Source organism: Entelurus aequoreus, linkage group LG24, assembly GCF_033978785.1.
Source record: "Entelurus aequoreus isolate RoL-2023_Sb linkage group LG24, RoL_Eaeq_v1.1, whole genome shotgun sequence".
Classification (NCBI taxonomy): Eukaryota; Metazoa; Chordata; class Actinopteri; order Syngnathiformes; family Syngnathidae; genus Entelurus; species Entelurus aequoreus.
The window spans coordinates 21,689,065-21,714,988 of NC_084754.1; the positions used below are offsets into that span (position 1 = coordinate 21,689,065).

A 25,924-nucleotide genomic window follows, 5' to 3' on the forward strand; every position below is an offset into this window, starting at 1 on the left:
AAATTTCGCAAATTCTCAGGACTTAAGTGTAAAATGGCACTCTAAGAAGCTTGATAAGTACGGCCCCAGGTATCAGCGATATTGATATTTCAGTATCGATCTGCACATCAGTAGTATGTAGGCACCATCACACTGTGACACAGCAGACAACAACATACACACAAGTAGTACCGGTACTAAAATTATTTCGATACTTTTCGGTACTTTTCTAAATAAAGGGGACCACAAAAAAATTGCATTATTGGCTTTATTTTAACAAAAAATCTTAGGGTACATTAAACATATGTTTCTTATTGCAGTTAAGTCCTTAAATAAAATAGTGAACATACTAGACAACTTGTCTTTTAGTAGTAAGTAAACAAACAAAGGCTCCTAATTAGTCTGCTGACGTATGTAGTAACATATTGTATCTTTTATGATGATTTATCATTCTATTATTTTGTATCGGTACCGGTACGTTTCAAAGACGGTATCATACCGAAAATTATTCATTAGTATCGCGGTACTATACTAATACCGGTATACCGTACAACCCTAGTAGCTACTATTAAAAATAAGATTAATGCACATAAACGTACACAAGTGCATGCTGCAAAGAATTACTTTTGAAAGATGACAGACTTAGTGTTTACTGGGGGATGAGAAAATGTGTGTTAACAGTGAGCTATGGTGGAGAATATGCTGTCCAAATACTGCATGTCTACATTAGCAAGAAGCGTTAGACCTGGAAAAATAGTCACGGTAGGTCAAACATAAGAATGGAACGTCCATCCTGCTTGAGTTCCCTGGGCTGAATGATTGAAGGTAACTAGATGGTAATGTCAGCAGTCAAGGTGGACACTGTTGTCAACAGCAAAACATTTGTCCATTTGGTGATGATTTGTCATATAATTGTCAGTGGTTTGTTCCAATCATATTAGGTAAAACATTCTCTCTTTAAATAGCTGCAGGGTGGCGGATGTGTAACGTTTACATGCACTAAAGTAAACCAAATTATTGCATGAACTGACTTGAAATAAACTTTCTACAACACATGTAAATGTTTATTATGTCGTATTTAAACTATTGTGTTAAAGTCTGGGGAAATTGTTATAAATCCCATCTACAGCCTTTAGTCACTCTGCAGAAAAAGGCCATTAGGATTGTGTCCAATGTTCACTACAGACATCATTCAAATCCACTATTCATGGAGTTAAAGCAACTTAAACTGCACAATGTGATCAACTTTAAAACTGCTCAAATTATGTTTACGGCATCCCAAAACTCTCTACCATCCAATATACAGAACCTATTACAGGATAGAGATGCTCACCATAGTTACAGTCTAAGACATGGGTGTCAAACAATTTGGCCCTTGAGGCGATATCATATTAACACTGCCGATTCTCCCGGGAGTCTTCCAAACGCCAGCCAGCCAGCCCAACGAGTGCTGGCCCAGTCACATAACATGTGCGGCTTCTGCACGCACACACATTAGAATGCAACGCATACTTCATCAACAGCGATACAGGTTACACTGAGGGTAGCCGAATCAAGAACTTTAACACTGTTAGAAATATACGCCACACTGTGAATCCACACCAAACCAGAACCCTTTGCAGCACTAACTCTTCCGGGACGCTACAAGGTGTGTGTGTGTGGGGGGAGGTTTGGTGGTAGCGGGGGTGTATTTTGTAGCGTCCCGGAAGAGTTAGTGCTGCAAAGGATTCTGGGTATTTGTTCTGTTGTGTTTATGTTGTGTTACGGTGCGGATGTTCTCCCGAAATGTGTTTGTCATTCTTGTTTGGTGTGGATTCACAGTGTGGCGTATATTTCTAACAGTCATAAAGTTTTTTATACTGGCACCTGTATCGCTGTTGATGAAGTATGCGTTGCATTCGCTCGTGTGTGCGTACAGAAGCCACACATATGTTGTGGCTGGGTCTGAACGATGTTAGAATGGATGAAAAGCGGACGTGACGATAGCTCGTAGAGTACGTTAAAGGTTAATTTGTTCATCCTTGGCCCGCGGCTTTGTTCAGTTTTAAATTTTGGCCCACTCTGTATTTGAGTTTGACACCCCTGGTCTAAGAGGTAACAACAAATTATATTTGCCTAAATTTAGAACAACTTTAAAATCAATGTGCATTTCAGTGCGTGGAGTCACACTGTGGAACAACTTAGGGGACGAGTTAAAAACGTCTTCTAACATGAATCAATTTAAAAGACTGTTTAAAAAAGAAGTACTGAAGAAGTACGAGGAGGAAAGAGAGTGATGCCCTCAGCACAGAGCGATGGGAGAGAGGTGTATGGTCAGAGAGTGGTTGGGCCTGTGTGTGTGTGTGTGTGTGTGTGTGTGTGTGTGTGTGTGTGTGTGTGTGTGTGTGTGTGTGTGTGTGTGTGTGTGTGTGTGTGTGTGTGTGTGTGTGTGTGTGTGTGTGTGTGTGCGTGTGCGTGTGCGTGTGCGTGCGTGTGTTTTGTCTCGTCTTGTCTTGTCTCATACTAACAGTGGTACTATTGTATTGTTAGTGTACAGGAGTTTTTCTTATTTTCGTTTGTATGGTCAATCAATCAATCAATCAATCAATGTTTATTTATATAGCCCTAAATCACAAGTGTCTCAAAGGGCTGTACAAGCCACAACGACATCCTCGGTACAGAGCCCACATACGGGCAAGGAAAAACTCACCCCAGTGGGACGTCGGTGAATGACTATGAGAAACCTTGGAGAGGACCGCATATGTGGGTAACCCCCCCCCCCCTCTAGGGGAGACCGAAAGCAATGGATGTCGAGTGGGTCTGACATAACATTGTGAAAGTCCAGTCCACAGTGGATCCAACACATCAGCGGGAGTCCAGTCCACAGCGGGGCCAACAGGAAACCATCCCGAGCGGAGACGGGTCAGCAGCGCAGAGATGTCCCCAACCGATGCACAGGCTAGTGGTCCACCCGGGGTCCCGACTCTGGACAGCCAGCACTTCATCCATGGCCACCGGACCTATGCAACTCCCCCTCCCAAGGGACAGGGGAGAAGAGGAGAGAAGAAAAGAAACGGCAGATCAACTGGTCTAAAAAAAGGGGGGTCTATTTAAAGGCTAGATTATACAAATGAGTTTTAAGATGGGACTTAAATGCTTCTACTGAGGTAGCATCTCTAACTGTTACCGGGAAGGCATTCCAGAGTACTGGAGCCCGAATAGAAAACGCTCTATAGCCCGCAGACTTTTTTTTGGCTCTGGGAATCACTAATAAGCCGGAGTTCTTTGAACGCAGATTTCTTGTCGGGACATATGGTACAATACAATCGGCGAGATATTGTTGGTATATTGTTGGTATTGTTCTTGTATTATATTGTTTATGTTAAATGTGGAATGAGTGAGAGGGGTTGGGATATTATAAGCATCTGCTTCATCCAACCCCTTTTCAAGCCTTGCATGAATGTCTATGCCAAAATCTGAAAAAAAAAACGTGTTGTTGTACTGTGCAGCTTTGAAATAAATACTTCAATTCAATTCAAATGTCTTAACTTGATCGTGTTTGGCTTTTTAAAATTGGATTAACATACAGTATATAGATCATACAATTGGAAACTCTCTAGTAGGGTTGTACGATATACCCGGTATTGGTATAGTACCACGATACTAATGAATCAGTTTAATAGCTAATAGCTCACAAGCGTCAAAATATAAACAAACGCCATTGGTGGATCTACACCTGACATCCACTGTAATAATACCAACTACAGGAGCGTATCTACTCGATACCACTATGATTACATCAATATTTTTTAACATCACAATTTCTTTTTTATTTTCTTTTGTATTTATATTTTGTTTATAAACTCAGGAAATATGTCCTCAGACACATGAAAACTTTGAATATGACCGTTGTATGATCCTGTAACTACTTGGGATCGGATCGATACATAAATTTGTGGTATCATCCAAAACTAATGTAAAGCATCCAAACAACAGAAGAATAAGTGATTATTACATTTTAACAGAAGTGTAGATAGAACATGTTAAAAGAGAAAGTAAGCAGATATAAACAGTACATGAACAAGTAGATTGATAATTCATTTTCTACTACTTGTCCTTAATAATTTTGACAAAATAATAGAATGATAAATGATACAATATGTTACTGCATACGTCAGCAGACTAAATTAGGAGCCTTTGTTTGTGTCATGTCTGTGTTAATCATGTTTTTGTTTTGCTTGGGTTTTGGGCTCTTTTTAGTTCCTGGTTGCACTTCCTTGTTTGGTTTGGTTTCCATGGTCACCCATTAGTTTTCACCTGTCATGTCACGCACCTGTTCACCTGTCTTGTCACGCACCTGTTTTCACTGATCACGTCACTATTTAAATCTGTCTGTTTCTGTTGTTCGTCCTGGCGTCCTCACACTATTTCAGCACTCTGCTTCATGTCATGTCACAGTTCTTTGCCAAGTAAGTTTTGTTCATTTATGCCACAGTTTGTGTTTTTGTTTAATTGTTCATAGTTTATGCATTTGTGCAAGTTTTGTGTTCATTACCAAGTTTTGTATTTCCGCCTTTGTGCGCGCCTTTTGTTTTCCTAGTCAAGTTTTTTACCTCCGCTGTGAGCACCTTTTGTTTATTCCTTTTTTTTATTTGTTAAAATTAAATCATGTATTTAAATTCACGTCTTGCACGCGCCAATTTTACCTTTTCTTCCGGAGGAACACAACCCAAGAATCAAGTCTTGACAGTTTGTTTACTTACTACTAAAAGACAAGTCGTCTTGTATGTTCACTATTTTATTTAAGGACAAACTTGCAATAAGAAACATATGTTTAACGTACCCTAAGATTTTTTTTAAAAATAAAGCCAATAATGCAATTTTTTGTGGTCCCCTTTATAAAAGTATTAAAAAGTATCGATACCGGTACCAAAATATTGGTATCGGTACAACACTACTCTCTAGCTGGGAGTGAGCTATCTGCAGCAATCTCTGCAGGAGGAGCAGCACGTCTCTCTATTATAATATTTACAGACTGTTTACACACCAAGTATACAAATTAAAGATAAAAAAGCTGAAATAAGTAATTATTTTTAAAAGTATATGACTAAAATAAAAACACACCCCTTTAATCCTTATGTAAGACAAGCACACATGTGTTTTTCTCTTCTTTCTTTTTTTGCATTCTAACTAATAAATAAATGAGAGCAAAAGTATGAAAAGATAAGCTTGCATAGTAGGAAAAGAGAACAAGACTATAAAAATGAACAAGGGATAGATTAAAAAAATCAGGGAGTATTACCGCCATCATTTCAATCATTTTCACTCAACTGTCATTGCAAAATGATGCAAACTGCATCCATCCATCCATCCATTTTCTGCCGCTTGTCCCTGTCAGGGTCACGGGGGTTGCTGGAGCCTATCCCAGCCGCACTCGGGTGGAAGGCGCGGTACCCAACGAGTCAATTTTTCCATCCATCTATTTTTTAGACGAGGCCCTTCAATTGAATCTGTAACTGCATGCTAACAAACAAAAAAGTAGACTTTTCAATAGCAGTATTGTAAACTGATGTAGTTGATGTAAATAAAGTAGTAACAAAAGGTTGATTTCTTTGTCATTTAAAGCTGACGAGCAGATCGTTCATACGGTATAGAAAGAAATCCTGTTTTCTTAAATAATGTTTAATATGTAATGCTTGATATTATATTAAAGTTAAAGTTAAAGTACCACTGATAGTCACACACACACTAGGTGTGGTGAAATTACCCTCTGCATTTGACCCATCACCCTTGATCACCCCCTGGGAGGTGAGGGGAGCAGTGAGCAGCAGCGGTGCCCGCGCTCTGGAATCATTTTGGTGATTTAACCCCCAATTCCAACCCTTGATGCTGAGTGCCAAGCAGGGAAGTAATGGGTCCTATTTTTATAGTCTTTGGTATGAGTTGGCCGGGCTTTTCTACTCACGACCTACCGATCTCAGGGCGGACACTCTAACCACAAGACCACTGAGGTTATTGAAATAAAAAATACTAAACAAAAAAAGAAAGAAAATCATTGTAACAGTGATGGCGTGTACAAACTGCCGTAAAATAGTTGACAGAAAGTAACGTAGTTTGTGCGAACGTGTGGATGGATCTTGTCTTCCAGTACCGTACTTAATGTAGCGACATTCATATTAGCATTTAAGCTAGCTAGCAAGTAGTGCTAGTGTGCTTCTTCAGTAATGCTCCCAGTCTGTGGAACGCTCTCCCTGACCACCCGAGGGCACCACAGACTGTGGATGCTTTTAAAAAAGGCTTAAAAGCCCTTCTTTAAAAAAAAAATGTTTTAGATATGTGCATTCTAGCTATAGCTATTTGACTGTTCTAGTTTTTATTTTTATTTATTTCTTTATTATCTTTTTAATTATTTTATTGTATTTATTTATTTTTTAATACACTGTAGCACTTTGAGATTGTTTACTCAATATGAGGTGCTTTTTATGAATAAAATCTATTATTATTATTAAATAGTTGTTTGTGAATTTATCAAAGTGTGTTTATCAATCACAGTTTTATGATAACTTCCAATGTAGATGTGAAAATAGTAGAAACTAAATTATTTGAGAATTCAGACTACTTTAGTGCATGAAAAACTTACTGTTGTCACAAAAGCCTTGTGGTTAGAGTGTCCGCCCTGAGATCGGTAGGTCGTGAGTTCAAACCCTGGCCAAGTCATACCAAAGACTATACAAATGGGACCCATTCCCTCTCTGCTTGGCACTCAGCATCAAGGGTTGGAATTGGGGGTTAAATCACCAAAATGATTCCCGAGCGCGGCCACCCCTGCTGCTCACTGCTCCCCTCACCTCCCAGGACGTGGAACAAGGGGATGGGTCAAATGCAGAGGATAACACACTTGTGTGTGTGCCTATCAGTGGTACTTTAACTTTAACTTTAAAACACAAAAGGCCTGGTTGGGATATGGATTTGACTCACAGCTGGGACATTTTTGGGTGTTCTTGCAGTGTTTGTGTAGGTTCCCTCCACTGCCTAATTATGGATGTTTATTCAATTTAACAAACTGAAATTCCACCAATAATCTATTTCGAGCAGAGTCAGAACAGGATTAGCCCAAGTGAGCATGATCGTGCCGCACCAGTCATGAGGCCATTGCAACCTCATTTGCTCCAAGTTTACATTCTTTACCTGTCCTTTTTTGACATATGTAATGCAATGTAAGCGTGAATTGTTCTTTGTGTTTGCTTTGTCGAGGAAATTCATTGTAGTGACATCTGTTTAACATGCCATTGGGAATGCTGGTAGAGTACCTTAGAGAAGGATTAGTGGGAGTTTGGAGTTGTTTGTTCTTCCTTGACATTACCCTCCCCTTCTTGAGAGCTTAGTAGCTGATTGACAGGCCGCGGTGATTCTGGAGGTCACGGAGCGTATAGACCTGAGGGGTGGGACCTACTTTCATGACCCAACATGCAGGCTGACACCAGATTATCTGGTGTTCTTGGGACGGAGAAGTGCTTTAGTTGTACTGTAAGTAGTGTGTGGATTTCCGACATTGATCATGCGTGGAGTGCATACAAAATTAATCACGATAAATCACTTTTTATTTTGTTTTGAACACGCACATGGAGATGAATGAATTACTTAATCAATCAAATGGATGTCTGTATGTGTTTGGGCAGAGGGTATGATAAAGTATGTCCATTAAATACTAGGGCCGTTCTGTCTACAGAGTGGTAACTTTCCAATGTGTTGTTAGCATTATATCCCGCCCTCTTTTTGAGTATGTAAACTATGCCACACGGAACACACAAGCAGACACATTACATGTGTGTGTTGTCAGCTAATGACAGTGGTTTGGCTAAGTTTAGCTACAAGCTGTCATTGAATGTATACTATCATAACAACAACAGGACTGCAAATTGTTAGTTACTTCTCTAAGGACTGATTTTGTATGTGTGCACAGGCTCCGGGCATGTACATGTGTACCCCAGCTGGTTCTGCCCCATGCCGTTTTACCGCATTCCGCACGGGGACTCAAACCCGGGTCGTTCGTATTGAGAAGGGGAGTGTGCTGACCACTGGACTAAAAGACCGAGCTGGCAGCCCAGCAGCCAGCACTACTCTTGAAGTCGTCAGGGAGTGAGGTTTACCAATGTACATCTAGTACAACATGGCTGGACCCCGTTCCACTCATTCTCATCTGTGTCACAGAGGGTGACACTGCAGGGGATGGATGGGCCAAATGGAGGCACATCCTTCATTCGTCTCCAAGCAACACTGTAGAAAGTGTTTTCAGAGCAGGGGCTGTGCACACCGACTATCTCAAAAATGTGCTGTAAGTATGAGTGGATATTTTTAGGGGTAAAATGCAACGCTCCAGACTCCTGAAAGATTATGGTGACAATGTCGTTTCCGATGTGCTGTTGTTGTGCATGTATGGCAGAATGGTGGATATGTGGAACATGACTTTGTAACCTTGGAAGGCGGGTACAGGGAGTGGGTGCCTGTTGAGTCAGTCTTTGTGTCAAGCTGAGCGGAGTACTGTATTTGGTGAACTGCTTGTGGAGAACCTGCTCGCCTAACAGCTCCAGGAACGCTGAGAAGGCGGGTGACGCCTCCTCGTTGTTGTACATCTCCTTCTCGGTGCTTTGGCCTGCGCGGCACAGCAGAACACCTAACTTGTGTTTCTGAATTAACCCCTGGTCGTCCAGTTTAAGGAGCTGCTCAGTGACTTTGGGCATGCCAAAAGCAAGTCGCAAGCAGGACACGTCGAGTTCCGGGTCCACCTGCTCCAAGACCTCTTCTAGTGGCAGGCTGCACATCATGCAGTTCCTCCCCGTAGACGCCACCACTTCCTCCAAGATGGAACCTTGAAGGGTCACCAGCTCGCTCGTTCTCACGATCAGACGTTACTGATAAATGTCTTTCAGGTCTTTGGTTTCCTCTAATTTTTCCTAACAGATATTCACAGCCACGGGACCCAACTTTTCATCAGTCCCAAAGTAGTTTGAGTGTTCTTTCCCATTAAAGTAGTCTCCTTAGTACCTGGTCTCCAGGTCAACATGCTCTATGCTGTACTATTTAAGTCCTTCCAGTCGTGTGACCTGCTGTTCTTTAGGCACCTCCAGCACAGAGACATTGGCATTACTTCTCCTCAGTCAACCACTTGCTCCATCTCCTCCTCCCTATCCTCGCTCTGCTGATGAGCTGAGAAGGCTGATGTTGCGCTCCCCGTGAACCCCATTCTCATTGAGAAAGTGGGGGCAACTAAGGAGCAGTGGGCGTAAGCTGTGAGCTCTGGGTGGAAGGTCCGTAGGGTCCAAGACCAGTAGTTGAGCTAGTATTCCGGACCCATAGTTAAATCCTTAATGCGGGCATATACGGGTTCATTACTGCTTACAGCCAAGGATCTGGACACAGACATGGAAACAGAGGCAGCTAATACCCCTCTGGCTGTGTTCTTTCTCTGGGTCACGTAGCCTCGCTGGGCTGCAGCCTCATGGAGGTCAAACAGGATACTCGTAGTGGACAAAGCTCTTGGGGCATGCCTACACCTTGTAGGATGCTTCTGATGAACCCCGTCCTCACTCGTCTCTCCTTTCCCTTGATCCTGCTCCACTGCGCAGTGTCAGCTGGATGCTGACACTGCGAAGTTTCGGAAATAATGATGATGTTCCCAGTGAAGATTCCGTCCCGCCACTTTTTTTCCTGACTTGCTTGCCTCTGTCCTTCCTTCGCTCGTCCCCATCTGGTGAGACAGCACCAGAGAGGGTGGTGGTTGGTCTGAAGTTTAACGCATATAGAGGCTTGTGGGGGCTGAGCTCCGCTGGTCAGGCCTTTTACTGGTGGAACTGAGTGATCATGTCAAAAAAGCTATGCTCAGTGGTACCCTGGATGTCGATGGAAGAAGTGCTGCCGTACTCTCTGATCAAGGTCCACATTGCTCCTCCTCCACGGACCTCACCTCATTCTCATCGTGTTCACTTGGGTCACCTCACTATTGGAGCACTGCCTAAGTCGTGGGAAGACACGTAAGCTCAGACAAGCTGGACAGTGGAGAAGGATTGTGTCCACCCAACTCACCTTGCTGATGATTGCTCTTTCAGACTCCCCTATCGCTGTGTCCCTCCAGTTCACTATCATTAGCTGAGAGAAGTGCTGTCTGAGATGGAGTTCAAAGGCATTTTCAGCAAGTCAGTCAGTGAGTATGCCTCCCCGCTGGTTCTCGTCTGGAAGAAGTCAGGGCAGTTGAGGATCTGCACGGACTTCTTCTGGCTTAACGCCAAGACCATGACAGGCGGTACACAGACTTCCCAACACCCCAAGGCCTGTTCGAGTACAACAGACTTCCCCAGGGCTCGTGAAACAGCCCCACATCCTTTATGCAAATGATGATCAGCATCTTTGGGAACTGGAACTTCTCCAGCTTCCTTTGCCATTTGGATGACCAGCTCATTTTTGCTCCATCCGAAGAGGAACCCCTGAAGCAGCTGGAGAGTGTCATCTTGCGCCTCAGAGCCAACAACCTGATACTGGCACAAAAGAAGTGCTACTTTTTGCGCAGGATTGTGAAGTTTCTGGGTCATGTAGTGGACAGTAGTGACGTCTCAGTTGACCAGGAGAAAGTGAAAGTCATCTCAGATTTTAAGAAGGAGGATCTTATGGAAGACGACAGCTGCACCCCATCACAGCAAAAAGTCAAGTCTTTCCTTGGCATGGTGCTTTACTACCAGCATTTCATCCCTGGCTGTTCTTCTGTTGCAAAGCCACTTTACACCTTGACCACACGACAGAAGGGGGTGCCAAGGGCTCATTTGAGCAGAGAAGAGGAGGCACTTTCAGAAAGTGGAGTCCTCAGGACTGGACTTCTGCCTCTGAAAAGTGCACTTATTAGTGTGGTGCTGCCACACCCAGACTTTGACAGGCCCTCAATCGTCTGCACCGATGCTTACCTTGATGGTCTCGGTGCAGTCGTATCCCAAGTCGATAATGGCGAAGAGCGAGCAAAACCCATCGCTTTTGCAAGCAAACATCTCAGCCAACTATCCTATCACAGACTTGAGTTATTAGCGCTTAAATGAGCAGCTTGTGATAAATTCAGCCACTGGCTCAAGGGTCACAGGTTTAGTGTCTGGTCAAACAACAATTCTCTCACTCACATCCTGACAAAGCCAAAATGTGATGCCTGTAAACCCTGGTGGGTCTCCAAACTGGCTCCATATAGGTTTGAGATTAAGCACATCCCTGGCAGGCAAAATGTGGTGACAGATGCACTCAGTAGAGACCCATTTGTGACACTTTTGGGAGAGTGGCTGCTGTGTGAGCCTTATGCTAAGCTGCTGAATTATGTCAATGATGGATGTGTGCAAGATGCATTCCTCTTCACTTGCCAGCCACAATCACTGAGGTGTCACCCTCACCTTGCCGTCATTGAGAATTCAATGTCCAAAGAATAAGTTCCTTCTATCCTTTCTTCTTTGAAATAATGGGACAGTACTCCTCGCCAGTGTGCTACCTCCCTAGCAGACCACCTCATAACCTTGGAACCTCCTGGGCAGGGCGCTTTGCCTACCCCCTTCAGTCACACCAACAAAAAGCCTAAAGTTTGTTTGATGTTTTGTCAATATTTGGAACCATTGTCCATTATCCCCCCTACTGTAATATGTGTTGGAAACGCCTTTCTACTTCCCTTTTGTCCACGATATCTTTGTGAGAGGTAGGTGTCAGTGTGACGACTGAAAAGGGTATTTATTGTCTCATTAAGAACTTTATTTCACTATTACTTATTGTTCTGTATTATTGTATTTAGTAGGGGCTCAACATTTGGGAAAATAATATTTACTAGAACATTTGTATTTCCTGTATATTGTCAGGTATGTTATTTTTATTTCACTGTGTTATCGTATGTAATGCCTTTGTATCCACAATATCTACATGAGAGGGGCTAGACTTTTTGCAAAACTATTGACTTTACCATTTGTAATTCCTGTATATCGTCAGATGCACCGAACAAGTAAAGTGCAGTTGTTAAGAAACTCTGCACACAACGCAGAAGAAAACAACACTCATATATATATATATACACATATATATAAATATATATACATATATATATACCTGTACCTGTTTTGTGTGTATTTAGGATCCCCATAAGTCTAAATTTGAAACCAACCATGGAGGCATGGTGAATTTTAATGATTGGGACTTTTATTAGTAGGTTGCGCAGTGAAGTACATATTCCGTACAATTGACCACTAAATGGTAACACCTGAATAAGTTTTTCAACTTGTTTAAGTCGGGGTCCACTTAAATTGATTCATGATACAGATATATTCTATCAGATATATACGATCATCATAATACAGTCATCACACAAGATAATCACATTGAAGGTATTTATAAAACAACCTTGCCTTCCTTCATACTTGCTCCAAGCGAGGCATTTGGAGTTGAAGTAGCTATTGACAAATGTTGCCTTGGTTACATCAGCGATATCCCCATATATGGTAGAGGTTTACCCGAAGAGCTTTGCACAAGTTCATCATTGTTATTCAGTTGTAGTCCGATGTTGTAGCCATTAAGTTCCTTCCTTTTCTCAATCTTCAGTTGTTGGGCAGACATTTCATGTTAGGTTCACTGAAGACACTAAATTGCCATAGGTGTAAGTGTGAATAATTGTTTTTCTATGTGCTCTACAATTGGCTGGTGACCAGTCGAGGGTACCCCGTCTTTTGGCCAAACTAATGAGAATAAGCAAAATAAAAAATGGATGAATGATTGGACATTACATCCATACATTGTAACATCACAAACTTTTTTATGTATGCAATATCAATGGGTTATATAGCTATTGAATGATCCCCTTATGGGTATCATCTAATGGCTACTGCACTGTATGTGGAATGTGATAAAAACTGCTGCACTTTATATACTTCTGCACTTTAAATGAAGCTGCTAAAATACTACAACTTGACCGCCCCCGGATTTGTAATTCACATACCCTCTATGTATTGTATTTGTATTTTAAATTGTTTATCATTATGTAATTTTAATGTTGTTGTGTATTTTCAATCCTGTGTCATTTTATTGTGGATGTTAGATGCACAATAAAAGGACTACAGATGGAAATTAGCATGGTGCTAAATCTGGTGCAGCCATCTTCTTAAAGTAACTGCACATTGTCCTTCAAATAAACAAATACAAAAAAACATAACAGCAAAAACATGTATATTATTAGGGTGTACTCACATTAGTCCAGGGGTCGGCAACCCGCGGCTCCGGAGCCGCATGCGGCTCCTTGACCACTCTGATGCGGCTCAGCTACATACATGCCGACCCCCCCGACTTTCCCAGGAGACATATGGATCTCAGTGTCTCTCATAGATTACTCCCAGGGAAAATATAATCCTATTTACACTCTAATTACTAAATAAAGGGCGTGCCCTAATTGCACTGCAGTAATTGTCCTCTATAGCATTTACATACAGCGTGCCAGTCCAGCCACGTTGCATGTTGTTATTACTTGCACACACAGGAGACAGCAAAGCATACTTAGTCATCAGCTTACACTGACGGTAGCCGTATCAAACAACTTTAACATTGTTACGTTACAAATATGCGCCACACTGTGAACCCACACCAAAAAAGAATGAAAAACACATTTCTGGAGAACATCCCACCGTAACACAACATAAACACAACACAACCATTACCCAGAATCCCATGCAGCCCTAACTCTTCCGGTCTACATTATACACCCCCGCTACCACCAAATCCCCCCACACATCAACCCCCCCCTCCGTGCGTTGGTTGAGCGGAAGAGTTAGGGCTGCATGGGATTCTGGGTATTGGTACCGTCAGTGTAAGATGTGTGGCTGCTGAGTTAGTACGCCTTGCTGTCACTTACGTGAGCAAGCTGAAACTGTATTCTACGTGTGGTCGAGCAGGTACACTGTTAGGGCAGACTGTAGAGGGCACCAAATGCAGTGTCATCACGCTCTGATATTCGGGAGTCCCCCGGGAAAAATGAGAGGGTTGGCAAGTATGACGCTATCAAGCGCCATTCATTCAAAACTCGCGGGCTGCACTAACATCAAATTTCCACATTAAAGTATGTGCCGGTGCGTGTGTCGGAGACCCCTGGTTAACATAGCACAAAGCATTTAAACTTTGTATGCGGTGTTTTTCATTTTAAATTTTAAAAAAATTTTTGTGGCTCCCATTACTTTCTTTAATTTGTGAAACTTGCCAAAATGGCTCTTTGAGTGGTAAAGGTTGCCGACCCCTGCATTAGTCGATTGGAACTGTACCTGCCTGCACACAACAAAGCCCCATCAGAGAATGACTGTAATGAACTAGCTGGTCGCCATATTGATAACCGCTCCCTTTCTTATTAAGAAATACATAGAAAGACTAACATCCACACGGTCAAAACACAAAGCACATTTATTCACTCGAGTACATTCACGCTTGAATAAAGACGTGGCCATTCAATTAATGCAACCATCCCCGCAAGACATACTGTAAATGATAGCAACCATTTTGCACGATACAGATAACGACTTAAAATTAGACTAATGCACAATGTCTGGAAAATTGCGGTGGTGCACAATGAAGTGATGGCACGAGCAAACAGGCTGAAGCAGAACCATTTGGCAGGACTTTCAAACTAAATGTACCCTTCATAAATTCATTCTGCAGCCATGTGTGTTCAACTAAAGAGGTGTGTTTCATCATCTCACACACATTCCAGCTGCATCGCTTCCTGTTCCTCTAAGCTCGAACACTCAAGCGTTAATCTTGTGTAAAAAAAAAATAAAATAGTGGCATTCAACATAATTAGTGCATTACTATAATATAATACAACTATAATGAGGCTTATATTGCCCGCAGACCACGAGCCATTTATTTCACATTTGACAACTAATTAAAATGTAGAAAATCCTTCAAGAAATCTCTTACCTATTTATCTTAACTTTGACACTTAAGTCCCCTTTGCTGGAATCTTTTTCCATTCATCTTGGAGATATGACAGTCTGCTGAGCTTAGTTTTTTCAGAGCACAGACACCTGAAGCTCCTTTTCTGGTAGAAGACACAATTCTTCTTTTATTTAATTGTTGTGCATGACTTTTTTATGTAAGTCAGGTGGTTTTCATAACGTTGATCACATCAATACATTTTTACGCCATTTCTATCCAGCCTTTTGTTTCTATTTGAACCTGATCTTTGTTTTTCTTCACAGTGGCTTTGATGCTTACTTGAAAGGAATCAAGTCATCTCTGAAAAACTGAAGTCTGCTGATTGAATGCTGTGCTGTCCAAAGGTAAGCCCCTCAACTTTAACCTCACCATTACAGCAACAGTGTTCAAAACACTTGCATTACATTAAGTCATAGTCAAGTTAAGTCATATAGTTTTACACCAAGGTTTATTCTTTAGTTATAAATTCAGCAGATGTGTTGCCCTTTTTTATGCAACTAAGGATGGGTACCAAATCCGGTACGTTTTGAACACCAACCAAATTTTGTCTGTAATATCGGTTATCAATTCACGTACACTTAAACAATGTCAAATTTCGATACATTTGTTGCTAATGACGTCACATCTGCTTGCAGACTAAAAACCGGCTCAAATACTTGGCGAGGAAACAATTACTCAAGCAGCACTCAGATTGGACTAAGCCAAACGGCCTCGAAGTAATGTTGAAATGTTCAATGCCAACAAAGTATGGATGGCTGGTAGAAAATGCTCAAATGCCAAGTAAGGTTTTAATTTTGTGTGTTCCTGTCTTGAAAGATGAATTTCATGTAAAACATTACATGCACCGCCTCCCTCTTTAATTTAGCCAACCCCCTTGCCCTTTTGATTGGGTTTGTCAGGCATTAAAACATCTGTATTTTAAATCTCCTTCCACCATATTATGACGGAACAAAACTTGTATATTTGGAGACCAGACAAAACAGTCCTGGTTCATTCAGGCCAAATATATACCCTTAGATATTTCATCTTTTCAAGCAATATTTTTAAATTTGACATTCCCCCCAAAAAAGGAAATGGCTAAATCAGTCTGTGGCTAACAAGTGATGAGTACCTCTTGCTGCCTCCTGCTTCTTTAAATCCTCCTCCCATCTTCTGTGGTCCGAAAAAGTACACAGTCACCTTAAATTCATTATGTAAATCTCTCTTTTGCAGAGATCTTCATTGTTTCTCCGTTAATTGATATTTTTAACACCATTGTTTTTAGTCATTTTAGGCATGTCGGACAATAATTTGCAGAGGCAAGAATCGGTACAGTTTGAGACATAAGAGTAAATCATTAGCTGTAGGCTGATGATTTTGTTGGGTTTAGCACCATCCAGTAAATATGTGTTAAATACATATACAAATACGTGAATACAAGAATATTTACTGTTTTAAACATAGCTGTGCATGAGTATAGTAATCTCTGTAAACCCAAGGCAAAAGCTCTCAGTTTAAATAATTTAAGTAATAATTTAAACACTGATGGGATAAGATTGGCATTATAGTGTTTTGTGTTAGCATTGGTTTTATTATTTAAATGTTTTATTTAAAAGACATTGCCAAGTTGTTGTTCACTAGCCTTGACTGTGTTTCATGGTTCAATCTTTTTGATTAAATACTTGATTTCAGCAAAATGGATATTAAGTATAGTGTCTGGCTTAGGGCATGTTTATTTTAATTGTTTTTAATATGTGTATAAAATGTTATTGTTTGTTCATAGCCAATTGGTATCACGTTTCATTCTGCAGAAATCTATACAATGATGCCAAGGAAGTCCATCCACCTTCTGTTAGCTTAACTCAGAGTGTAAATAGAAACATACAACGCAACATTGGAAACAACCATGTTAGAACTAGTGAAAATACTTTATTATAGGTTTTGCTATTTCCTCAACGCAAATACATTTGGGTCTATGCCAGCCACTTAGGCCTTCAAAATGAAAGACAAAACACGACCTCTGGACCAGTAAATTCAAGAAAACAAGTGTTCCTAATCTCGTTCCTGATTACTGGTTTATATTTTAAAATCTATTCCCACCTACAATCTTCAGAAACATTTACCCGTTGGGGAGTGTGTTATGTGTTGCAGACTTTATTTTTTCCTAAACCATGTTTTTATTGCATGTTTTTAAATGTCAGTTACCACAGCACGCAATAAAGTCATCAACATCAAGCTGGGGCTTGTTAAGGTATCTCTGCAAATAGCACATTGATATCAAACAAAGCCTTCACTTGACGTACTATCGCTAACCTTTTCCTGACATACCCACGAGCATGTATATCAGCCCCCAGGAAACATATGATGTCATGATAACATGCTGTGAAGTCGTAGGATCATTCAACTCAATACTTTCCATAAACGCACCGCAGTTGAATGGGTACTAGGTGAAGATCCAAGTTAAAATCTCAGCAAATACCCACTATTGCTTGCATGAAATCACTCCAGGTTGTGTACTTTGCTTCCACTGTCCAAAACCATGAAGCTAACTAAATATTCCAAATGTGTCTTCAAATGCCAATGATTGCTATTCCAAGAGCCACAAAGTTAACCAACTAGTGGTATATGTAACCACGTTGCATGCTTTTTGAAACGTAAATCATTTTGTTTGGTTGTTGAAAGGTGAGCTTTAGGTTTTCAACAAGCTGCAGATGGTTCTCTAAAACCTTTGTTCATCTTAATGTCCAAGGGCCCAATCTGCACACACACACTAAACCTCCCCATTGGAGCATGCCAAGCTCTGGACTTTGATCTCGTCCTCTTTTGGGTCCTCAGAACTGAGTGACCTTTTTGCCAACCAATATAACTCCAGTGTATCACTGTATCTTCCGCATGTTTGATAAGTGATGAAATCTCAATGATTCCCTATGTACGGTATATAAATGCACCCTTAAGGGTAATACATTGCATTGGATGTTGCTCATCCAGGTAATTTCTCCATCTGTCAACACCCTGAAAGGCAATAACACTTGCTGCCAACTCCATTTTCCTTGTCTTGTAGTAATTCACCTTAAAGGCAGAAAAACTTTTTTGTCTCAGACACTGTGGAAAGTACAAGTTTGGATGTTTTGGCAGTTTTGAACACTGTTGAGGTGGTATTTTTGGTATTGAAAAAATACAGCATAGAAAAACTTGTATTGACGCTGAAAGTATTGGGTATTGTAAAATGTTAAAAGGAAACTGCACTTTTTAAAATCATTCACTATGCCTATGTGTGTATTTCTCCTTTTTGTGCATTCTATATTTTAAAAAATGACTAGTACGGGGCGCTATCAATGTAACTAATGGCGGTCATATTTTACGCCCATAAAGCCCTCTAAAAACATCCAAGCACTGCAACAATACTCCATTTACATGACGTGAACTGAATATTAACTAAGTATTAGTGACATTGTTATTATGAGAGCTAAAACAAAGGGACTATTTTAGTATTACATGGCCTTTATCACAGGTAAACAAATAAAAATAAAATAATGGGAACACTTGTTGTTTAGGTGTTCCCTTCATTTTTTGGAGCAGTGTAGACTGTTATTGCAAAAGTATAACAGAGACACTAAAAATAGTGTTCTATATCTTTGTTTTTGTTTTTTTAATTCAACATTTTACAATACCAATATTTCTTAAAAGTGTCAAAACAACCTTTTCTAAAACGCTAAGTTTTTTTTTTCCATACCAAAGCTTAACGGCCAGTATTCTGACTGCATAAAACAGGTGAGGGAAAAACAAATGTGATAGCTAATCCTACCCCATCTCCATGTCTATTATTGTCTGATAATTCACTTACACCATAATTTTTACATTTTGTTCACTTCCTGTGTTAAAGGCCTACTGAAACCCACTACTACCGACCACGCAGTCTGATAGTTTATATATCAATGATGAAATCTTAACATTGCAACACATGCCAATACGGCCGGGTTAACTTATAAAGTGCAATTTTAAATTTCCCGCTAAATTTCCGGTTGAAAACGTCTATGTATGATGACGTATGCGTGTGACTTCAATCGTTGAAACGGAAGTATTCGGACACCATTGTATCCAATACAAAAAGCTCTGTTTTCATCTCAAAATTCCACAGTATTCTGGACATCTCTGTTGGTGAATCTTTTGAAATGTGTTTAATGAACAATGGAGACTGCAAAGAAGAAAGCTTTAGGTGGGATCGGTGTATTAGCGGCTGGCTGCAGCAACACAACCAGGAGGACTTTGACTTGGATAGCAGACGCGCTATCCGATGCTAGCCGCTGACCGCATCTATGATCGGGTGAAGTCCTTCGTCGCTCTGTCGATCACTGGAACGCAGGTGAGCACGGGTGTTGATGAGCAGATGAGGGCTGGCTGGCGTGAGGGCTGGCTGGCGTAGGTGGATAGCTAATGTTTTTAGCATAGCTCTGTGAGGTCCCGTTGCTAAGTTAGCTTCAATGGTGTCGTTAGCAACAGCATTGTTAAGCTTCGCCAGGCTGGAAAGCATTAAATGCAGAGGACAAATTTCACCACATCTAAGTGTGTGTGTGACAATCATTGGTACTTTAATCTGTAATCTTAATTAAAGATTACATGTCAATGGTTTAATAGTATTGTTGATTTTATGTCTATCCTTCCAGTCAGGGGTTTATTTATTTTGTTTCTATCTGCAGTTAAGCCCGATGCTATCACGTTAGCTCCGTAGCTAAAGTGCTTCGCCGATGTATTGTCGTGAAGACAAAAGTCACTGTGAATGTCCATTTCGCGTTCTTGACTCTCATTTTCAAGAGGATATAGTATCCGAGGTGGTTTAAAATACAAATCCGTGATCCACAATAGAAAAAGGAGAGCGTGTGGAATCCAATGAGCCAGCTTGTACCTAAGTTACGGTCAGAGCGAAAAAAGATGCGTCCTGCACTGCAGTCTAGTCCTTCACTCTCACGTTCCTCATCCACGAATCTTTCATCCTGGCTCAAATTAATGGGGTAATTGTCGCTTTCTCGGTCCGAATCGCTCTCGCTGCTGGTGTAAACAATGGGGAAATGTGAGGAGCCTTTCAACCTGCGACGTCACGCTACTTCCGGTACAGGTAAGGCTTTTTTTTATCAGCGACCAAAAGTTGCGAATTTTATCGTCGACGTTCTCTACTAAATCCTTTCAGCCAAAATATGGCAATATCGCGAAATGATCAAGTATGACACATAGAATGGATCTGCTATCCCCGTTTGAATAAAAAAAATTCATTTCAGTAGGCCTTTAAAGAAAGGAAGGTATTGGAAAAAAATCTGAATGTCAATAAGCAAATAAAAAGCAAACACATGGAGATGAGGTACAAATACAGTACTATATTTTGACTGAATTGTACACTCGATAATTAATTACTTGATATGGATAAAGTAATAACATATTGGTGATTGTCAATTATTTGCAGTGTACTACTGAAAACTGTATATTTTGGCTTAATCTATTTAATGTATGTAGCGGTATTAACATACGCTGCATCAAATCTTTAAGAATTTTTTTAGTCGAGATGATGTCATCTTCAATATTTGTTTATTTCCTTGATGTCTTTGACAACAAGTAATTTGGCTTTTTTCAGTCCTCCATTTAAAATTTGTAGATTTTACAGCTGGTGTTCCAAGTGCCTTGAATTTCCCCCTGCTTTCTCAACTCGTGTGCTTTCTTGACAATGTCTGAATTGCATTTTTGTCAGATGCTAAATGATCTAGACCAGTGGTTCTTAACCTCGGTTTGATCGAACCCTAATGGGTTCGGTGAGTTGGCCTCAGGGTTTCGGCGGAGCCTCCGCCATGGAGGTCAAGACACACCCGACTCATCGTGTAAATACAAACTTCTCCCTATCGGCGTATTATGTATACGGCAACCACAGAAGTCACACTGATTTGCAGGTGTGTAATTTGTTGTGAGTTCATGCTCTGTGTTGGTTTTGTTCTTTGAAAAAGGGGATGTTCATGCACAGTTAATTTTGGGCACCAGTAAAAAAAACATATAGCTTTGTCTTGAATTTGAAATAAAAAACATTTTATTTTTCACTAAAGAAGGGTTCGGTGAATGCGCATATGAAACTGGTGGGGTTCGGTACCTCCAACAAGGTTAAGAACCACTGATCTAGACCATTGGTCACCAACCTTTTTGAGCCCAAGATCCCTGGTCTCAGCCAAAAAGCAAAGCAAGATCTACTCCTATATATATATATATATATATATATATATATATATATATATATATATATATATATATATATATATATATATATATATATATATATATAAAATATATTTACTTATGAAAAAAACATGTATACATTTTTACAAATAAGAATTATATATATTTATGAAAAAACATATATACATTTTTACAAATAAGACTTTTATATATATATATATATATATATATATATATATATATATATATATATATATATATATATATATATATATATATATATATATATATATATATATATATATATATATATATATATAATGTTTTTATTATTAGTTATTTTTTAATGACAAAGCTTTCTGTCATTATTATTGGCTCATGTCAACATTTTGGCTTTTTCTCATTGTGTTTGTTGCTGTTTTCAGAATTTCTGCTGGTGATTTTTTTGTTTGTTTGTTTTTTGTAATAGTTTTTTGTAATGTACCTAGGGCAAATGCCAAAGGAGTCAGGGACCACAGATGGCCCCTGTGCCGCACTTCGGGCAACCCTGCTGTAGAAGCTAACTGTTTATGGTCACTATAGTCTAAGCCACATGGTATATTTGTCCTGGTCACAAATGGGACGTGAGTCACTTGGTTTTCTTACGTCAGCATCGGGAATTAAATCAGCTGTTCACCTGACGGGTTTTTCCTGTGTGATAAAAGAGGGGATACATGGGGAAGTCCTTCTTTAGCTGCAACCTTGTTTTATCATATACTATCAGATATAAGTTAGAACTGTACACTATTTTGTATTAGAAATGGCAACAGCAGAGAATGAATGTCCCACAACAAAAGGATAGAGAAAAAGAAGGAGCTTATTGACTATGGCAGATGCAGGCACATTTTTGGTATTTATGCAGATTCCATATACTCAACAGCAGGTACCAATATGTAAAAAAAAAAAAAAGTAAATTTTGCGTAATAGGTCGAAACACAACGCCAGATATGTCACTGGTTAAATCACCAAAATGATTCCCGAGCATGGCCACCGCTGCTGCTCACTGCTCCCCTCACCTCCCAGGGGGTGGAACAAGGGGATGGGTCAAATGCAGAGGGTAATTTCACCACACCTAGTGTGTGTGTGACTATCAGTGGTACTTTAACTTTAACTTAACTAATAGGTTCAAGTGTGGGATCCTCATACACACACATCATAATAACACCCGTATGTACGTCTGACTACGGTAGCTGTAATGTCCCGACAGTCCATCAAGCGATTCGGACTAGTAGTGCTCCACTAACCACGTTAAACCCAGATTCCGAACTAACAAAGGTCTTAACTCATTCTCTTTCTATGCCACATCGATGTGGAATGCGCTCCCAACAGGTATAAAAGAAAGGGCATCTCTATCCTCCTTCAAAACCGCAATAAAAGTTCACCTCCAGGCAGCTACAACCCTAAACTAACACCCTCCCCGGATTGCTAATAATCAAATGTAAACAATCAAATGCAGATACTTTTTCTTTTTCTTATGCCTTCTGATCTCTCTCTCTCTATGTCCACTACTTGATGTCCCCCCCCCACCCCCCCCCCACCCCACACCCCTGATTGTAAATAATGTAAATAATTCAATGTGATTATCTTGTGTGATGACTGTATTATGATGATAGTATATATGATAGTATATATCTGTATCATGAATCAATTTAAGTGGACCCCGACGTAAACAAGTTGAAAAACGTATTCGGGTGTTACCATTTAGTGGTCAATTGTACGGAATATGTACTTCACTGTGCAACCTACTAATAAAAGTCTCAATCAATCAAACCAAAATCGTACTAAAACATTTGGATTTTTGAGCGTCATGTGTAATATTCTCTATCTCTTCAATGAAACATCAACGTTTTGGGCTTGCTTGCTAACATGTACTCGTTAGCGCCGTTTATTAAAGTGGGGGCGTCAACTTGCAGAGTCGTGTATAAAGAGAGTATGGCCAATTCGGTCACAGGCGTTCTCCTCAATGATTGGTCAAAACGCATTGACATGACTACAGGGTGCCATGACTGCTACTAACTTTGATTTGATACTATGTGTCTGCGACGCTTCCTCGTTAAATTTTTGATTAAAATTGCCCTGTTGTGCAGCACGAGGCTGCTCTACCCGCAATAATTGTGAGAAGCTTTTACATCGCTTTCCCTACAACACAGAAAGAAGACAAGTATGGGAAGTAAAGGTTCATCAACACTGCACAGCCACATACTAGTGTTTTGTGGGATGTAAACACACGACACAACATCTGCATTGGGTTCAGGAGAGAACACACAGAAGCTAATACAAGAAACAACAGAATAAATTAACATATTAAAGAGATGGTTTGACAAAAACAGACTATCATTGAATCTCAGGAAAACTAAGATAATGCTATTTGGTAACAGCACAAGAGAAAGTCGAAGAGAAATACAAATAGACAGAGTAGATACTGAAAGAGTAGAAGAAACCACATTTTGGGTGTAATAATAGATAATAGAGGATCAGTAAAGTTTGTCCAAGTCTAAAAGCAAAGGCATAGATAGCACAGTGACTACTAACAATAGATTGGAGGAAGACACCACAGTTGACATACTTCACACAAAAGTTAGAATTGGTCTATAATTGTTAGTCCAAAGCTAATGAAGATTTTGGCAAAATGGAGGTAATACCGTATTTTCCGGACTATAAGGCACACTTAAAATCCTTTTTTTTCCCCTCAAAACTCGACAGTGCGCCTTGCAACCCGGTGCGCCGAATGTACGGAATAATTCTGGTTTTGCTTACCAACCTTGAAGCAATTTTATTTGGTACATGGTGTAATGACAAGTGTGACCCGTAGATGGCAGTCAAACATAAGAGATACGTGTAGACTGCACTATGATGGCAATGTAAATGTAGTAAACAACACCAACATTTTAAATGTTTCATTGAAAATATAGAACATGGCACACGGCGCTCAAAAATCTATCAGAATTTTTAGTACGACTTTGGTAAGCTATGAAACCGCTCTGCTTGATGTATTGTCGGCGCATTAAACATACGAGTATTATTATGGTGTGTGTATAAGGTAAGACATATTATCTGCCGTTTTGTTTCGCAATATTATTCAAAAGCAACTTTTCTTAGCTTCTGGTACTTGCTGATCTGTATTTGAGTTCTGCATAAATCCTAAAAAATTGCGCGTCTCCCTTTTTAGTCCGTTCCGACACCGTAGTCGATAAGCTTCCTCTTTTGCTCTATTTTCTTGTTATGTGACATTAATCCTCCGCTTTTGCCATTTCTAATATAAAGTAGTTTAAAGTTGTTACTTATATCCGTCAGTAAACTCGCCATGAAAGCACTAAAACCTACCGGTGGAGTGAGTTTACATTATTCACCCAAAGAACTTTAGTTATTAGAGTTCCGGTCGGACGGTTTTTCACGGGACACATTTCCGGCCTTGTTGTTGTTTCCGGATGAGGAGATGCTGCTCCGTTATTGATTTAAGTAAAGTCTGAATGTCATTAAAACAGTTAGCTCCATCTTTTGACAGTTCTTCCACTCCCGTCCTTGCACGCTACACCGCTACAACAAAGATGGCGGGGAGAAGACGCTGCCGAAGGTGAGCCACGTAAATAAGACCGACCACAAAACGGCGCATCCCGAAGCGACTGTCAGAAAGCGGCTTGAAGATGATCTGTAAAACATAATCTATGCAACATTTTGACCAAATAACCACCATTACATGTTATGTAGACCACAAGGAAGTGTTTTACATTTAGAAAAAAATAAATACTAATATGACTCCTTCAATGCGCCCTATAATCCGGTACGCGTTATATATGTGCACCCTATGGTCCGGAAAATATGGTAAGTTTTTTTTTTAACTTTCTTGCGCCGTCAGGTGTGTGTTATAGAGCCTGTTGGTCACTAAACACTGAGTGAATAGAACATGCCGATTATGCACAGGATAGAATGGATTTATTATTTTGTCATGTAAAAAAAATAAGTTCCATTAACATATGAAAATAATATTTTTTTCTGCACATGCTGTTGGAGGTTTGAAGGCTTTGAAGTTCAGAGTTTAGCGATGATTAGCAGTTCTTTCCAGGGATCGTCGCTGCAGCAGTTACTCATTTTTATCGACGAGTTACTTTCTCGAGCCGACAGATCTGGAATTGTGGTCAAGATCAGTAGTCGGGAAAAGTGCCAAAATAGTCAGAGAACTATGAATCATTGCAAAGCTGTTTTCAGTGCTTCCATCCTCACAGGAAGTGACATCACAAAAATAAAAACAATCTTAACCATGGACATTGCACTTTTATTGATAGAATTAAAATAGAACATAATCCACAAACTCAAAAGCCAGGGCAAACCCGTGCACTCCTGAGCGAGCCTAGTCATTCTCCAGCTCGATTTCATTGATTATTTGACTTTTCTCTTGACTTGTCTTCTTTACCTGCATGAATGTTGTCGAGTGTATAATCAAGCCATCTTTGTGATTTGATAGCTTTTTTTCAGTCTTTCTATTAATTTCTAATGGGAAAGTTCCCTGCCAACTGTCCTTCTGGGAATTCCCTTAAAAGACGAAGAGTCTAAGAATAATGATAATAATAATTTTTTTTAAAACTAGGATTTCTGTAAAATCCCAAACAGATGGCCTTAACCAAAATAATTCAACTGGGCCAAGATTCTCCCTGAGTTCAGTTCAAAGTTCGGGAGACAAACATTTTTGCAGCAATTTCCTAAAACACTAGAGTGCTCCTGTTGTATTGAGCAGTGTTTCTTAACAAAGGGCCCCCTCTAG

General features: G+C 40.1%; 1 long non-coding RNA gene across 1 annotated transcript in view; it reads left to right on the forward strand.

The window, feature by feature from the left end:
- LOC133641724 (uncharacterized) overlaps positions 1–25,924 on the forward strand; it is a 408,940-nt gene that overhangs the window by 365,152 nt on the left and 17,864 nt on the right. Inside the window, exon 5 of the long non-coding RNA XR_009824330.1 lies at positions 15,201–15,281. This is a non-coding gene — a long non-coding RNA (uncharacterized LOC133641724). The remainder of the gene's footprint in view (positions 1–15,200; positions 15,282–25,924) is intronic.